The sequence below is a fragment of the Malus domestica genome, chromosome 10 (genome assembly GCF_042453785.1).
Source record: "Malus domestica chromosome 10, GDT2T_hap1".
NCBI classification, from domain to species: domain Eukaryota; kingdom Viridiplantae; phylum Streptophyta; class Magnoliopsida; order Rosales; family Rosaceae; genus Malus; species Malus domestica.
Genome location: NC_091670.1, coordinates 4,638,770 through 4,656,185, shown reverse-complemented (window position 1 = coordinate 4,656,185; position 17,416 = coordinate 4,638,770). Strand labels below are relative to the sequence as shown.

General features: G+C 34.2%; 1 long non-coding RNA gene across 1 annotated transcript; it reads left to right on the top strand.

The window, feature by feature from the left end:
* The first annotated feature begins 6,450 nt into the window (after positions 1–6,450).
* On the top strand, positions 6,451–7,011 carry LOC108169588 (uncharacterized). The gene is made up of 2 exons (XR_001785858.3): positions 6,451–6,566; positions 6,693–7,011. It is a non-coding gene; the product is annotated as an uncharacterized lncRNA (long non-coding RNA).
* The last annotated feature ends 10,405 nt before the right edge of the window (positions 7,012–17,416 follow it).

The following is a 17,416-nucleotide window of genomic DNA, read 5'->3' as shown; positions in this document are numbered from 1 at the left end:
AAAGGGGAGCTTATTGCTATAAAGTCATGCGTTTTGGCTTGAAGAGCATAGGCGCAACGTACCAACGACTTGTGACCAGAATCTTCAAAGACTTGATCAGAAAAACCATGAGATCATGTAACCAACATCATAGTGAAAGGCCCAAAACATACGCATAACATCAAAAACCTTGCAAAGATCTTCTTACCCCTGCTAATCTACAAAGTGAAGTTGAATCCAACTAAATGCACATTCAGGATCTCTTCAGGCAAATTTGTTGGCTATTAGTCACCTAATAAGGCATAGTGGGACATCTAAATCATATCAAAGTCATCCTCGACATTAGGTCACCATCAACCATGAAGGATATCCAGAGCCTTACATGTAAATCATGAACATGTAGTCAGCATCATGCAAGTTACAAAGTCGCGGGATCCAAATCTGAGATCGATTCAACAAAATCTCACGATCTCAGGGACCCACTATCTCATAAACGATGTTCATAGACATAGAGATGGGTTATATGCCATCGCCAACTACATAAAGTCGTCAGGGACATCGAGGAACCAAGGAGGCTGCATGGCCTCAACCTAGATGAAGGTGAAGATCAAAATCATCATCGTTTGTGCAGGGCTTGGACTTGAGGCTCACACAGCTCCACTCGCAACTTAGTACGGCACAGGCGTGGCTACGACTCTTACGTGTTATGGTTTGATTCCCTCTATTTTTTTCTTTCCACACATAGTTTAATTAATCAAATTCAATTTCAAATAATAATAATAATCAAATTGCAAACATAGCAAGATATATAATTTGAAAACGAAAATAGAGTTTATGCTTCATGAGATGGTTAACATGCATAAAGTGTCACAGCCCGTCTCGAAATATTTATTCTCGATGGCGTGAGATTACTTATTTACCCTTGGACGTTTTGTGTGGTTAGGTGGGTGAAGTTATATTTGGACCAATTCAAAGATTTTCCTAAGTTTTTGGAACACTTAGGACTTAGTTTTGTTGGTTATGATTAACTAGGACCACACACAAGCACCCATACTTTTCTCTCTCTCTCCCGTTGATTCTCTCTCTCTCCCTTCCCTCCCGAATTTCCTTCCATTTCCGTACAAACCATACAGTCAACCTCAAACTCCTTCAACCAGTCGCGGATCGACATTAAAAATGTGATGTTCTTGTTCCCTACAAGCTCATGAGTCAATTCGTACAATTTTTAGGACTTGAAAGCTTGTAAAACCCGAGAAACCATAACTTCCGATTTGAGGTACTATTCATGCACACGTAAATGTGTAGTTTTCTGAGAGTTTTGAAGTTATATGGAGCTTAAGGACCTATCCGAGAAGCTCGGAGAAGAAAAATGAAGTGATTTGGACGTTGGGAAGCTCGGGAATAGGGAGTTGCAGGTTTAGCAGGAATATCGAAGGATTTTCTGGTAAGTTCCGTTGGTTTTAGGACTTTTGAAAGGTAAGGTTTTGTTCTACTTGTCCTAAACTTCAATTTGGTTCAAGTTTCGTGGAATTTGGTTAAGAATTGGACGAGATATGAAGGTTTTCGTGATTTTCCAGTTTTTGGTGAACAGCGACGGCAACGACGACTAGCGAGGCTAAGCGGAGAAGAAGATAGAATATTCCGTCAGAGTTGACAGAATATTCTGACGCCATCAGGTAGAATTAATAGTTTATGTTACTTTTTAACGGAATATTCCTAACGGGGTTAAGGGATTCCATTAGGGTCCCTGCGCGTGTTGCTGTGCCCTTGCCGGCGCGTAGGACGTCTGAATTTTTTTCTAAAAATATGGGGATGTTCATGAGGTTGTGTAGATCACGTTGTTATATTCAAATATCCCATATGAGCAATGTATGAGAAGTTATTAACTAGTATTGGTTATGTGCTTTAAATTAACGTTTTTATAGTTGTTTTGCATATAGGAGAGACTTATCTTGAGGACGAGCGTAGTCAGGGGCGGCTCGGGGGCTACGACCCTTCGACATACCAGTAAGTGGGTTTTTGGTTTTAAGTATATACGTATATACTTGATATTTTCCCAAAAAATGCATTTAAATGATTTATGCTTTGAAAATGCCACGCCTATTGATTTATGTTAAACCATGAGTTAAAATTGTATGCATAAATGTGATTTGGTGCTGTGGGCGCTCAGGTAAGTTCCAGGTGAGTTTATGAATTGTGAATGTGTATTGAATGGTTGTGATTAATTAAGAAGCATAGAGCTCATAAACCTGCACCTCAGTGTTAGTGATTAGCCAGAGATATGGCACAAGCCCGTATATAATGTTACCTCCCGCACCATATGTTCACATTGGATCCAATTTAGGTGCACAGTCTTGTCGTACAAACCATTATAGGTGGTTCCTACTTATAAGTGACTGGCGATTTATCGCACATCTATTATGAGAGTGTAGTGATGAGCATGACTATATTACACCCAGTCTTGTCGTACAGACCTTTCAGTGGTTCCGACTTGTATGCAGTGTAGTGCCGTATAGGTCATTTGCAGTGACTCTGGCTAGATAGACTAATGAGCTGTGAATTCAGCCATACAAATTTCTGCAGAGGTTCCGGCTAATGTGTTATTTTCCATGAATTTTATTTTCACCTGGGTTACTTATCCTGTTTATATTTTGGCATGACATACTTACGATTATAAATATGTGAAGCATGATTTGAATTGATATATACATATATATATTTATGCATATGTTTATATTCTATTTTTGGGAAAATTATACATGTTTTACGACGAGGGGTTAGAGCGTTTGATAAATGAAATGATTTTGAAAAGCTTGGTTTTTGCCCCCCCACATTTTCTGTTTTGCGCCCTTCCAGGTTTTAGGTAGACTTGATGTTGGTGGCGTACGGGGATCTCAGCAGTTCTGACAGAATATAATATTTGTAGGATATTTTCCGGTACTGTATAACTAGTACTTGTCCTATTGGACTGCACCTAGACTTTCTATACTCTGATTAGGAGTATTTACACTTGTATCTCACTCCTAGCACTTCCTGTTTATTAGTGCACATTAGTAGCTTTCGGTTTTTATTTATTTGTATATTTCTTATCTTTATTGCTTCCGCACTGTGCACATGGCTACGTCATCCTCACGTGACGCCCAGCATGGCTCGATCTCGGTCGGGGTGTGTCATAAAGGCTCGCAGAAATTTGAGAAAGATTAAGTATAAAAGATACTTGGATAATAACTGCTTAAACACCGTTCTTGAACAATCCTCTTTTTAGAGACACATTTTGTGCTGATAACGTGTTGAAGGGAAGCAGATGGCGCTTTACCGCAATGGTGAAAAATAATATGCTTACACACCCTGGTACGGGTTCGATCCCCACCTCTCCCCCCTAACATTTAACAATTTAAACCACTAGATTTATCGTTTGTAAAAAAAAATATTAAAAAATGCGTTGAAGGAAATTTTATTAGAGAGTGAGGATAGGATAGGGATGTCAAGAGAAAGAGAGAAGAAAAGGGCTTAACTGTTCTTTGTTGACATACTTTTATACTAATCACATGAGTTTTACTTGTCCTACAAGTACTACAAGTCATAAAGGGATTTGATCTCCAAAATCCTATTAGATTCTTACAGAATCACATTCCTAAACAATATTAACTACAACAAAAGTAATTGGTTTGGATTTGTTAGATTTTTTATTGCCTAAGAAATATTCTAATTATTCTAATATAAATTAACAGATGAGAATTCAAACTCAAGTCCAACTTAACTACATTGAGTTCAGATTTTCGGGTGAATTTACATGTTAAGATTTCACAAAAAAATGGACTCACTCCGGCCCATGCAACTTGTAAATCTAGGCAACGAGCAGATAGACTTGCTTCAGTTCGACTTTGAGCTAATATTTTTGTACCTGGTTGGCTTTGCAAAGCCCCAAAGGGTCTACTGTAAGTTGATTTGGGGCTGTTGCCCTCATGAACGACAACATAAATTAGCTTTTACGAACAAGAAAAAATAACCATCATTTGATCTTTACTTAAAAAATAAATCATCTAACAAAACAGTATGAAGAATGATTGAGTCGAACACAGACAACAAGCACTAGTATTCCAGAAATAATCATGCAGATGTTGACTCTAAAGTCTTCATCACATGCCATGCTTAACTAAACAACATCACAAGTCTCTTTCTTGGTATGTAATTAACCTTCCAGAATCATCACAACAAACCATGTTATTACAAAATATTTCTTATTGGTACTCGAAATAGTCTTCACGTAATTCTGCTTAACAACAAAAATATAATGTAGTATACAGTGAGTATTATATAATAACAAAAATTTTGAAATACCTATAATAATTAAAAAAATACTAATTTTCTCATTATTAATCATGATTGGATATATAAGCTTTTGCTTTCCTTTGTCTGATGGTAGCTACTAACTGATTAAATAAACAAGTAAACGGACGGTGCCTCAAGCGATCGAGCCATCTGGTTGGATATAAACCGCAAGGAAACTATGAAGGATATAAAACAAAACAAATTACATTAAACTTATTATTCAAGTATTATGCAAACAAAGACAAGTTCCAACTTTCTCAGAACTACCTGCATCCAATGCAACAACTAATCAAATTCCCCCAAATCAAAGAATAACCGCAATATATTAATGACTCTGATTGTAAACAATGTTATCATTTTTCCTTCTTGTTGGCTTAATCCCGATGTTGCTTTCAGTTCAGGGACACATTAGGAAATCTAATGGTATATAAGACAAGAATGAGATGTTTTTTTTTTAAAGCCAACGGCTAATATAAACTAGGGCATTACGCGGATCGAATCTAAACTCTTAAACTCTTCTCTTTATATACGAATAATGAATATGAACTTACAATTGATTGATTGATCTCTCCAAGAAATTACGAGCTTACATAAGGCAATCCTGATGTCTAGATTGTGATCACCAAAAGTTATTGAACTGTTGTGTCATGTTTAGTACACTTACTTAAATAATATAAAATTTCCAGACACATAATCACATCCTATCAAAAGAAAAGATAACGCCCATGAGGATAGGCCTCGCATCACATTGTCGAACTGGCAAACAAAAACGCTTCTAGGGCAAAGAAATCTTGACAATAAGAAGAGTTCCTTATAGTCCCTTGCCAGGCAAACAAATACCAAAATAGAAAACAAAATAGAAAACAAAACACATGGCTACAAATCACCTTAAACCACTGCAACGACATCACAATCACTACGCCACAACACTACATGTACCACGGCTAATTGACCACGGACGTATAAAGTCCGTTATAAAAAGTCAAATTTAACCACGGACATTTGAAGTTCGTGGTAAATAATTATTATAACAACAGGCATAAACAAACCCGTGGTTGAAATGGTTAAAATAACAACGTGCGTTTAAAGCCCGTTGTAATTTAGCTAAATATTACCACAAGGAAAGCCCGTGGTTGCAAAAAGTTTTAACAACAGTGCCTTTTTAATTTTACAAGGGATTGTAATTGTTATTTTTGTAATTTAAATTTTTTATTTTTTAATCAACTAGTATTTTGAAAATAATAGAACCAAATTCTCATGGGTAATTTTGTCATAAAAATAAAAATAAAACAATTTTTTTTAAAAGGACTAAATAAAATGGATTAAAGCCATGTGGGTTAAGCGTGTAAAGGGAAGAAGTTTTGCAGAAAAGAGATAACCGCCGATCGTGGGATTCAAATCCAAAACTACCGCCACGTTCTACAAAGTTTTCCATCAATTCAGGTTCTGTTCTTACTCAATTTATCAGGAGTGAATGGTACCCATTACTACCTCTCCCAATTATGGTCCACACAACAATCCAAGAACAGGGTAGAGGGATTGAAAACGCACGCATGGTGTATTGCTGGTATTGTTTAATTTTCATTTGGGTTTTTCTCTCAAGTTATTTATAATTTTTTTTTCGTTGTAGAAATGTAAAGCAAGCAGAGTCAAGAGAGTAAATTTGTTTACACAACTTTTATGTGCTTTTGAAATTATTCTCGGATTTTATTTTTTGTTTATGAATCATGACAGGTTTTTTAGAATCAAAATTGTGTTGCGTGAACATGACAAATATCTCTCAAAAAGGTATATTCTTTCTCCCCTTCTCTCTCCCTGCGTGTTACTTTTCTGTCACTCTCGCTCATAATAATTTCATATGTTGCTTATTCAGTCTGTAATCTTATAAGAATAATTTCATATTTATTCTTTTTAGTTCAGTTATTGATCATGATAAGTTGCGGCACTACAAGTTCGATCTTTTCTCATATGCTACTTATCCCTGCAGGTACAAAAGCATGCAAACTATAGACTATCCCTCCATCCAGCCTTCCTAAAAGTTGCGTTAGGTTTTTGGTTCATTTACTTTCAAGTTTGGATAAATAGGTGCTCATTCTATTTTTATTTTATCCACTAATTTAAATTGCAAATTGATCCAATAATTTACGGTTTCTATGTAGTCGTGCACAGATAAAGAAGAACGAGGACGAGGGAGAATGGGGAGATCCGCAGTAATTGACAAAGAGTCTTTCCCTTTGTTTTTCCGTTGTCTTATGGTATGGATCCCCTCATTTAATTTTGTGTTTTTTTTACATGAGCAATTTGAAGGAATTAAAATGTCCTCATTTGGTGTAGGTGGTCTTGATTTCTAAGTTTTATATTTTTCCTTGTTTGTCTCATAGGTGGTTGGTGGGTCTAATTCATGAGGGTTTATAACTCAAATATCAACTACATTTCCAGCCACCTACAAATTTAAAGTGTGATTGGCTTGCAGAAGATGTGTGTCTTCTTGAAGAAATGATTGCAGAGAAGACAAATATCATTGGAGGACTAATGTTGGAACTAGGACTTGAGTTTTGTTTTAGAGTGTGAAGCAAAGTCTCTACATATTTTGGTGATTTGGTATATTTCTTAATATAGGTACTCATTTTGTTGGTAATTTTAGTGTAATATTTGAATATATGAATTTTAATAAAGTTAAATTTGCAATTTTGTATATAATTTTTTTTAATTTATTAAATCATTTTTAATTTTTTTTTACTTTTGGAAATTTTTTTATAATGAGCATTAGCCGTGATCAATTTGTAATCTACAATGTCCATAGCACGTGATGTTAGATCCCAATCTACTACGGGCACAATTCGTGGTTACATTACATTTAACAACGTGCATAGTCCGTGGTAGAAACAAAGACTTTCTATCACATCCAGAATACTAATGGGCACAATGCCCGTGGTAGATTGCAATTTATCACAGGCATCCACCGTGATAGATGAGCTTTTTTCTTCTAGTGAATAGAAAGACCGCACCACCATTTGATGATCATACAATCGTTGACAAAAAACCTATGACGAGTCGCCTTCAACAAACCTGGAGCATCATCCTCATAATCATTTTTCAGGCACATAAACCACAAAATCACCACTTCAAATTTGAACAATGATCGTCTCTTAAGATTTGATGTTGAGCAGCAAGTCATAACCATTATAAAAGGCTCATCTCAACAAAATGAGAGAGCAACCACAACCACGAAGGCTCTCCTCAACAAAGCGAGAGAGTGAGCACTAATAGAAACAGTAAGAGAAAGAGAAAAACGGATCAAGAAGGATTGCCGACAACACCAAAGCAAAAGCATGTGATCGGAGGTGGTAGGTTTTTTCTTTTCTTTTTTCTCTCTAGTGGCTATGTTTTTTTTTTTGAAACCTTTTACATTCACATGTGTTGACGAATGTAAAAAGCTTCATAATAAAATATGACAGAACTAAATGTAACTTATGTATATTGAGTAGATTGTTATGTGTGAGAAAAATATCAATGATTAATAGCTTTCTTTGTCCAAAATATGATTTTATACAATTACACTTAAAAATCTCCCTTCACTTGAATTTTTTTGGCAGGATTTGATTAAAGAAGTTGAAGCATTACCATCAATAATCATTTTGGAACTACCAATTTTTGTGACCATATTATAAGAAGATACGTGTCAATTCCTCAAAAGTTCCACCAACGGTTACCTAAGTTGGAGTTTGACTCTCAATGCATATAAAATTGCAGAGCATCTCGTGATCTAACTCATTGCCAAACGTGTCTTGAGATTGTGGTTTATCTTCGCTCGTCGTAAATTCAGAATAATATTTGTTAATTAGGACAACATAATTCAGTTAAAATAATTATACATAAAATCATAAGATAAAACAGCTCATAATGTTCTATAATTAATTAAGGACATCATTTGGTTTCTATAATTAAATAGAATTAATAATTCACTATGTTTGACATGTTGAAAAAAAAAAAATAATGTCAAACATGAAGGCAGAAAATAATTTACTCACTAATGAAATTTACATTTTAATCCACTAAAATAGTAGGACTGAAGAGGCATATTGAGACACTGTATATTATAGCCTTTCATTATGAAAAGGCATGGTAACAAACGGTTGGACATTATCTAAAGGACATGGCTCTTGGAATTGTATAATGCATAATAGTTTTATGTCTAATAGGCATAAAACGTTGCAGCTCCTCAATTATATTGAAGGGATGGAAATAATATAAATGGTTCCATACTTCAATTGAATAAACATGTCCTTTTTATTCAAGTTATTTCTAAGGGAATACTTTGAATTTTTCTGCTTGCGGATTCTAAACCTTCTTGTATTTTGAAAGTGATTTATCAAGAACCCTTTAGTAAACTCATTTTAGTAGAAGCAAATAACACTATAAACAAACGACTCAAGTCGTACCTCAAAGTCGTCTTACATATTATTCTCCATGTATGTTTCTACATTTACCACAACATTTGCTATGGGGGCATTCTAGGCCTACGGAGATGTGTGGAGGTAAACGCTTAAACTTCTATAACCCTAAATTTGAACTAGGGATTTTAAAGTTTCTTGGAAATTAAGCTAAATTTGTTAGGAATACACTATAAGAATTAGATAGAAGAACTTGAAACCAGATGCCATAAGTACATATACTTGAGAGAACTTTTAAATGACATCTTGAAAGGTATTATTTTGAAAGTCCGTAGTTTTGTGTCATTGTAGTGCATTTGGAGTTTTTAGTAGTTCATTATGATGTTCTTGTTGTCCATATTTAACAATCAAGCTTAAAGTTCATTTGTAATTTGAAAGTTCCTTACCCAAACATAAAAAAAATAATTGATATATAATGGTTTTTAGTGAATTCGTAAATAACCTATTAATTGAAAATTGTAGATTATCAACTCAATTAATTGAGGATTTGCTTGGTAACTTTTTTATTAATTTGATTTTAAGTTATTCACTAGGCGTCACTAAGCCAAATTAAAAAAAAAAAAGATTACTAGGTGTCACTAAGCCAAATAATCATGAGTTATCCTTATATATTTTGTAGTATTGTTAATTTGGATAATTGTCTTTTGTCACACGAAAAACATTACTACGTACAAGGATGTACTATCTAAATGCAGTAGCACCAATCAATTAACAAGAAACATTAGTACACTTCCACCAACCAATTATAGTTATATGTTCTTTCTAATTAATCTCTGAATTAGTTTAAACCACTGATTAATTAGTATATATGGAATTGTACGCATAAGATCTTCAATTGCATGAAAATGCAATCATGAAACAAATGAATTCATGAACTTGGACCCCAAGTGCCGGCCGGGCTCAAAGAACCCTAAATTCGAAAGAGACTCATCATCGAGTACAGAAGTCGACATATTCTGGCACATGAAAGGTGTTTTGTCCTACATAATTATATTGGGTCAAATTTCTTCATGTATTCCAGTTTGACACGTACAGCTTTATTTTCGTTCCAGTTTGTTGTTTGTGTGCGCTCAGGGTTTTGACCAGCGTGTAGTGATAACGGAGACAGTCCATCCGACCATTGCATTTTCCAGAATTAAAACGCTTTCGCTTCCTGAGGTTTTATATTTGACAAATGTTAAAAGTGTAAAACATTTTATGAATTCTTTATCATCTCATGTTCTTGGTACAATATTTTATAATATTGGCACAGAAATTAACGTTAAATTGTGAAGTAGCAGAGAGTTTATCGAAAGTCTCATATTAAGAGAGTCATATTATCTTTTCTATTTATATTTTATGATAAAATCCTAATATTGGAGAAATTTTAGGATCCGGTAATTGAATCATGTGTTCACCATGATCCGGTAATATAAATGGTTGCATACTTCAGTTGAATAAACATGTCCATTTTATTCAAGTTATTTCTAAGGGAATACTCGAATTTTGCTGCTTGCGGATTCTAAACTTTAATTGTTGTATCATGGAAGTGGTTTGGCAAGAACCCTTTAGCAAAATCATTTTATTGAAGGCAAATAACGCTTTAAGCAATGACTCAAGTCGTACCTCAAAGTTGTCCTTCATATTATTCCCCATGTATGTTTCTACATTTACCACGAGAAATTTTGAATTATGACGGGAATACAAGTGGTACATCACGTGTTTTAATAGAAGTGGTGGTGGGAAATTTTATTTTTTAAGTTATTAACTTTTTAGCACACATATCCCACCATTTGTATAGTGACACGTGATGTACCATCCTGTGTACCGGTTACACTGAAAAATCACTCATTCACCACATTCTAGGCCTACGGAGATGTGTGGAGGTAAACACTTAACTTCTATAACCCTAAATTTGAACTAGGGATTTTAAAGTTTCTTGGAAATTAAGCTAAATTTTTTAGGAATACACTAAAAATTAGATAAAAGAACTTGAAACTAGATGCCACATATATATATATATATATATATATATATATATTTGAGAGAACTTTTAAATGAGATCTTGAAAAATATTATTTTGAAAATCCGTAGTTTTGTGTCATATATATATATATATATATATATATATATATATATATATATTTGAGAGAACTTTTAAATGAGATCTTGAAAAATATTATTTTGGAAATCCGTAGTTTTGTGTCATTGTAGTGCATTTGGGGTATGTTAGTAGTTCATTACCACGTTCTTGTTGCTCCTATTTAACAATCAAACTTAAATTTCATTTGTAATGTGAAAGCTCCTTACCCAAACACAAAAAAGAATAATTGATATAAAAATAGAAGATCACTAGGTGTCACTAAACCAAATAATCATGAGTTATCCCTATATATGTTGTAGTATTGTTTATTTAGATATAAATTGAATATGGACGGAGCCATGAAGGGACCAAAATGGTCTGGGCCTACCTTGATATTTTTTTTTTCACATAGAAAAAACTAGAGTTATCCCTCTAATTTCTAAAGATTTTTAAGGGGATTAGGACCCCAACCAAATGGAGAGAGAAGAAGTAGGTGATAGAGCTGGTCCTCCTAGAGTTTAATCTTTTCACATGGTGTTGGTGGTTGCTGACAAACTTGAATTCTGCTTCTAAGTTCTATCAATGTGCGATTTTCATGTTCTCGTTAGCCCTTTCTATTAGGTTCTTTTCTTCGCCAATTAACACGGCTCCCAACTAATCGGAACTTATTGATTTTTTAATAAAAATATTATTATTATTAAGGGGAGGGGGAGGGTTTGAAATTATTACGATAATTTATGGGAGAGGGAGTTTCAAACTCGAGATGCAAGGGTCAAAACATATTGATGAAATGGGGAATTGAAAAATCAATGCCTTCGTCACCAAGCAAACTAACATCAAAATCGGGCGAAAAATCTAGAGAGAGAGAGTGCACGACTCTGAGAAAGACAAACAGAGAGAAGAGAATGATCAATACTGGATTTTAGATGATGGATGACACAATGACCAGACGATGGCTGAGAGATGGATGAGCGAGCATGTTGTTGCGTTGTTGCAGAGATAGCGTCATTGGCAGTGTTGCATCGTATTTTTTTCTTTTACATTGTGAGAGGACCCTCCTAACCTAAAACTATGGCTTCACCACTGTAATGGAATTTCTATTTCTCACGAGAGAAACATTACTACGTACAAGGACGTACTATCTAAATGCAGTAGCACCAATCAATTAACAAGAAACATCAGTACACTTCCACCAACCAATTCTAGTTATATGTTCTTTCTAATTAATCTCTGAATTAATTTAAACCACTGATTAATTAGTATATATGGAATTGTACTTATAATATCTTCAATTGCATGAAAATACAAACATGTAACAAATGATTATCATGAACTTGGACCCCAAGTGCCGGCCGGGCTCAATTAACCCAAAATTGGAAGGAGACTCATTATCTAGTGCAGAAGTCGGCATATTCTGGCACATGAAAAGTGTCCTATTATCAAATTTTCTGAAGTGGTACCCCAATGATAATTTTCTTTCTTCTCGTTCCAGTTTGACACATACAGCTTTGTTGTTTGTGCTCAGGGTTTTGATAGGTAGTGATAACGGAGACAGTCCAGCCGACCATTGCATTTTCCAGAATTAAAACGCTGTCGCCTCAGGGTCAGGTTTTATATTAGAGAAATGTCACTTTCTAGATTATTTGCTACTTTATTTTTTTGACATAAATTTAATAATATTAAAATAAAAATTAACGTTAAATTATAAAGAATTTTAATGAAAAGTTTCCGGTACTATTTACTTTAACGAAAATCACATTTTTATACTAAAAAGTCAATCCTAATACTATTCACTTTACTCTTTATTTTGTCCTTATCGTTAAAACTCAAAGTTTTCAAACCATTTTCATTAGTTTTCCTTAAATTATAAGATGGAAGAAAATATATAAAGAGTTTCATTTTCAGAAAATCTATTATTATTTATATTTATATTTTTCATATGTACATTGAAAACTATCATAAAGTCAAATCCGATAATAGAATCATGTGTTCTCGGCTCTGCCCTACGCCAAAATACACACACCCCACCCTCTTTTGTATTGAGACTCTACACCTACCCCCATTTTAATACCCATATTACGGTGACAACTAACAATGTTATATGTACTATCAACTATTAAGCAACTAGGGTTAAAGTTTGATGATAAAGCCCATAGGGTAACTTAACCTTTCTAGTAATTCAAATGTTGAATTTTAATGTCATTTTGTAACACCAGAAAACTTGAAAGTAAGAAAACCAAAAAATACTAGTTATGGGTAACTGCAAAACGTCCACCGATAACTTTATTAAAACAAATACAAATATTTTTTTTTTTTCAAAAATTGGCGTAAAATTTCCAGGATTGGGCATTACTTTAAAACTACTCAAGAGGAAATGCCTAGCTAACACAAATGTTTATATTCTACTTCCACATCGTTATGTACAGACAATTTATATATAGATAAATACTTAGCACTATGTGGTCATGCCACATTACCCAAACCCTAGTCACAGTAATTTGTTGCAGCTCAATTATTAATTTTTTTTAGTTCATTCTTCGCATGCAATAAGTTACCATATTAATGGAAAGTTACATTAGATTCAACCCAAGCTCTTGCCGCTATCAGAGACCACTCACGTGATTTGCCTGCGTTGGGATTTTTAGCAGAGGATGTTTTCCAATTTGCAGAAACTCTACAACCTACTAAGTTTCTGCACGTTCCTAGAACTTGTAATGATATAGCCCAACATTGGTTTAGTTTGCTACTTCTATTGGTAATGTGATAGTTTAGTTTAAAGATCCCCTAATCTTCTAGGATCTCCTCGTCCAAAATACGATGTAACATTTGGTTTCAAGTCAATAATATATATCGTCTTTTCTTCAAAAAAAAAGAAAAAGAAAAAAGAAAAAAAAAGAAAGAGTATATAGAATGGAAGTGGATCCGGCTAGATATAATTAATACAGTTGGTAAGCTTGGCATTTATTATGTGAAGAGATTTTTTAGTGTCTCAAGAACATAGTTCGGTACACCAAGTGATATAATACAAATGATTGGATATTTTGGATGAAAAAAGAAAATTCAACCACTTATATTATGACACTTGATGTATCGGGCCGTATTTCCGGCACACTGAGAAATTTCTCTATTGTGTGTTGATCTTTCACATCCTAGTAGCTACATCAATTTCTAAATTTAGTACGTATTGTTGAATATATCATTCCAGCTCAACAATAGTTAGTTAGACAATTGAGAATGTGGCTGTGTTGTTATAGTTGTTATCGAATTAGTTAGTTAAATAGCTTAGGCTGCAAGCTAGTCATGATGGTTATATAAATTGTATTCTCATAGTTGTAAAAATGAATTCAGTATCAATGTAATCAATCTCTCTCTCTCTCTCTCTCTCTCTCTCTCTCTCTCTCTCTCTCTCTCTCTCTCTCTCTCTCTCTCTCTCTCTCTCTCTCTCTCTCTCTCTCTCTCTCTCTCTCTCTCTCTCTCTCTCTCTCTCTCTCTCTCTCTCTCTCTGCATTTCTTCGATACATGCTCTTTCTGCATTTCTGTTAATATGTACTCCATTTAATAACCTCCTAAAGTCCTAATTATTTAGCTAAGCCACAGAAAAAGCCTAAACAACTTTGGCTAATTGTCACCTAAAATTTTAAGACATACCAAATCCCCTAACTTCTGGTGCCAACTTTAACAATTAGTTCTTTCACTTTAGCTGTTGGTTTAGAGTTTAGAAAGCATATGAATGTTGATCCAACTGCACATGCGCAGATCCATATAATCCGAATGCTTTTGGCCAAGAGAAAGGAAGTGGTACTAACAACTGTTCTTATAATCGTACAAACAATTTTATTTTCAATGTAATTAAATAATTTTTTTTTTAAAGTTGCCATTATTTATAGTTTTCTATATTAATATAATTAGAATTAAATAAATTATTTATTTAATTTTTTTAAGGTAAAAACTGTTAGCCTGGTCCCCGATGAACTGTTTCATCGAGCAAAAATTATATTACTTTTTAAATTTTGGTTTCTTAGAGTTGATCGGTGACGGTTTAAGTTTATGACATTTTTTTAATTATGTGCCAGTGACGAAATATGCTTGTCAAGCAAGGTCATTTTGTTGGGTTAATATGGTCAACGCACGTTTGTTCTACGACTTATCCATCGGGTTAAACGAAATTTCATCAGTTAAGACTTCGAGCGACAAGTTTTGTCCGACTAATCTTCCCGACGAAGCTTCATCAGCTAAACGCTAGGTGATGAAATCAAGTTTTGACTCGATAAAACTTTTCTATCTAGCGAGGTTTTTTTTGTAGTGTCATAACTGTTGTATTTTCTAATGCTCGCGATGAAATATAGATATCTACCGGACATTCAAGAATCTGATAAATAGATTTTTATGTGTGCAACATCTTGATTACATTTAGCATGTGTTTGCCCTATTCTAATCCACATGTTTCGCGTTCCACGTTGTACCATAAAATATTTGCAAGTGATTACCTTTTGTGAAAGTGTTGAACCTTTCTTATTGGTATATTACACGATTACCATAATGTTTTATACAAAAATGGAAAAGAAATCGCACTAAGTAGAATCAATTATGTATACTAAATACCATTAAAGATCCTGCCAAATGGTAAGAAAAAACACATACTGTAACCACTATCCTAACTTTTTATTATTCTAAGCAATTAGCAAACAAAAAAGTCACCTTTTTATTTAATTTTTTTATTGCGTTTCTTTTAATTCTTTTAGCTTGTAGACATTGGGGTAATCACATTAACTAGAACAATTTTGTTTTTTTATTAATCTTTATGCAATTTGTATTTGTATATTTCTCTTTGTAAGTTTGATTAATTTAACGTAATATTGCTTTCATAAAAAATTAAAAAAATTAAAAAAAACTTTGCTAATTTTCCTAATTGGCAGATGACTCAAATATTATCAAGTGGATTATTATTGGATGATGTTATCCACACACCTCTTTCAAGTTTTCGCCATCGAATCGAATAAATTGAATATGATCAAATGACAGAAATTAACGAAGAATGTGTAACAATTAAAAAGAAGTATGTGGATATTTTTACTCAAATGATGATCAACATGTAATGATGAAACTCTTATATATCTTTTTTGTGATCAAAGGATATTAACTCTACTAACGGATAGGAATGCTAAGCCTCATAACGGGTTAGCTATGGTTCAAATTCGTAATCGAACTTAAGACCTCTCACTTACAAGTACAAGTGAAAAAGAATACCACTAAACTGTAGTACTATGAGTCAAACTCTTATTTTAACATACGTACCTCTAACAAAAATTAGCAAAGGCGCATAATAATGAAACTCTTGCGAAGTGTCCAGCCATTTGGGTAGCTTAGAGCATTTCCAAATAAGCTATCAAAATGCCCAAATCAGTTTCAACATTCATAAAAGGCAGCAACAAAATTTTCTAACTGAGAAGTCAAATCTGATGTGGCATGACATGGAATAACAGCCCACACCCTTGCTGTCAAATTTGACAGCAATGTCAAATATTCTACTACCCAATAGTTGGTTTCCTCAGTTCCTCTAGGCTTACCAAAATCCCATCTTTTATTTTACCAATCCCCCAATCCTCCGCTGGTTTTTCTAGGGTTTAATATGACACACCCCGACCGGAGTTGAGACGTGTTGGTCGTCACGTGAGAGTGACGTAGCCATGAGCGCAAAACGGAAGTGATAAAGAGTAAGAGAAATACTAACAATTTAAAACCAAGCGATTAACAATCCCAATTAAGAAAGGATACTAGTAAGAGTTTAAGTGTATAAATACACTTTCAGAGCAATAAGAAAGTCTAGTTGCAGTTGTTGATGCAAAAAATCAGTAGGGACTTTGGTACAACATAAAATGTTAAGTTTGTGACCTTCGCTAAGTATGTAAATGGATAGGGACAGGGAAACAAACACAAGATGTACGTGGTTCACCCAGATTGGCTACGTCCACAGAGTAGAGGAGTTCTCATTAATTGTGAAGGGTTTACACAAGTACATAGGTTCAAGCTCTCCTTTAGTGAGTACTAGTGAATGATTTAGTACAAATGACATCCGGAAATATTGTGAGAGAATGATCTCTATTTATAGAAGAGAGTTTCTAGTTTCATTCTGACATTGACACGTGTCGTGTTGTGATTGGCTTCTGATGTTGACACGTGTCACGCTATGATTGGCTTCTGATGTCGACATGTGTCGTGCTGTGCTTGGCCTCCTGGTTGGAAGGAAACTCTTCTAGTCCTTGACGGTATAACGTTGACCGGTGCTCAGTAGTTTTAGGATTGGTTAAGTATGGTACAAACAGCAGTCAAGTAGGACAATTACTAAGATACAACACCAGAGGGTGAATCCTACTTTTTCTGGATCTGTCAGAACACCATTGAATTCCTCGTGGCCACCAAACTCTGCTAACTAAAACCTGGAGGGTCGAAAAACAAAGTTGAGTGGGTCAGTAAAACACATTTGCATGAAAACCTTATTTTCCTTTGAATATGCTAACCCCTTGCCGTAAAACAAGTATAACTTTTCCCATAATTAATATATAAGAATATACATAAATATATATGTGTA